The sequence below is a fragment of the Aegilops tauschii genome, chromosome 5, assembly GCF_002575655.3.
Source record: "Aegilops tauschii subsp. strangulata cultivar AL8/78 chromosome 5, Aet v6.0, whole genome shotgun sequence".
NCBI lineage: Eukaryota > Viridiplantae > Streptophyta > Magnoliopsida > Poales > Poaceae > Aegilops > Aegilops tauschii.
Genome location: NC_053039.3, coordinates 454170873 through 454172241, shown reverse-complemented (window position 1 = coordinate 454172241; position 1369 = coordinate 454170873). Strand labels below are relative to the sequence as shown.

Sequence of the window (1369 nt, the reverse complement as noted above, 5' to 3'; positions counted from 1 at the left end):
TCCCCGTTGTACCCTATAGGGAATAAAATAGTTTGGTAAATATTTCCATGGGAATGTTTTTCGCCCATCCCCATCCCCTAATAGATGAAATCCCCACGGGTTTGGCGCGTATGGGGCCCATTGCCATTCCTAGTGCTGCATGAGGGGAAACCCAGCATTACGCACACATTTCCTAGCCCAACCTTTTCCGATCGAGATCCAGGTGCCCAGGCCATGGCCGGCCGCCGCAAGAATTCCCGGAGGGGAACCCCACGAGCGGCCGAGATTGACGTCCTCCTGGACGAGCTTTTCAAGCTGGTGTTCTTGCGCCTCCCTTCGCCCGCCCACCTCGTCCGCGTCGCGAGCACCTGCAAGCGCTGGCACCGTGTAATCGCGGGTGATGGCGGCAGCTTCCTCCGCCGGTTCGGATCTCTCCACGACGTACCTGACCACGTCGTTGTCCACTACTGCGTCGAGGAGGGCTACGGCTCCCCGTGCCCGCCTAGCCTTAACCCTGTCTTCATCTCCTCCTCCTGCGGACACCATCGCCTATCAAAATCTGGCGCTCGACTTCCTCCCGCTGGGGGAATTTGGCGATTGCCGTTGGGAGCTCGCCGACATCCGGGGCGGCCTCTTGCTCCTCTTCCACAGGTCACGGGCACCACGCCTCCTCATCTGCGATCCCTTGGCACGACGGTACAAGGAAATCCCTCGCTCGGCGTGGTTCCATGGTTGCAACATGCTGGGTGCTTTCCTCCTCGACGGTAAGGATGCGGACGCGGACGCGGACGCGGGCATCAGCCTCTCAAACTTCAGGGTGACGTGCATGGTATTTCGCCTTCGGGACCGCAACGCCAGGGCCTGCGCCTTCTCTTCTGCCGTCGGCAGGTGGGTCTCCACCACCGCACATAGCAGCAAGTCAGTCGTCCCCGACGGGGACCTGGACCCCATCCATTTTGCAGGGAGCGACGATTGGTCTGCCTACTGGACGGTCAGAGACAACACTGTTATTGTTCTGGACAAGGACGTCGCCGAGCTCCTCTCTTTTGTCGTGCCGGACGATGAGGAGTACCACGCGCTCTGGGAGAAGCGCCACGACATCAGATGCCATGGCCACCTATTATCCAAGATTGCTTATCCTAGCTGCATTGGTTTGGTGGGCTGCGGATAGGCCATGGCGTCGTCCCAGGTTCTGAACTCCTCAATCGGCCGTTTATTGTGATGATCCTAGAGCACCATATCATATGTATGTTCTCTAGGCATCAAGTGGCAAACAGTTTCAGAAGTTCTATTGCGTTTGTTTGTAATTGTATACAAGTTCAGTACATTGGATGGTCTTGTTGCTGTTTTGAACATTTATCTTTTCTTAAGATTACTTTCATAAACTTGA

The 1369-nt window shown here is 56.3% G+C and overlaps 1 pseudogene; it reads left to right on the top strand.

The window, feature by feature from the left end:
* Positions 1-213: 213 nt before the first annotated feature.
* Positions 214-1122, top strand: LOC109784465 (uncharacterized; annotated as a pseudogene).
* Positions 1123-1369: the final 247 nt, after the last annotated feature.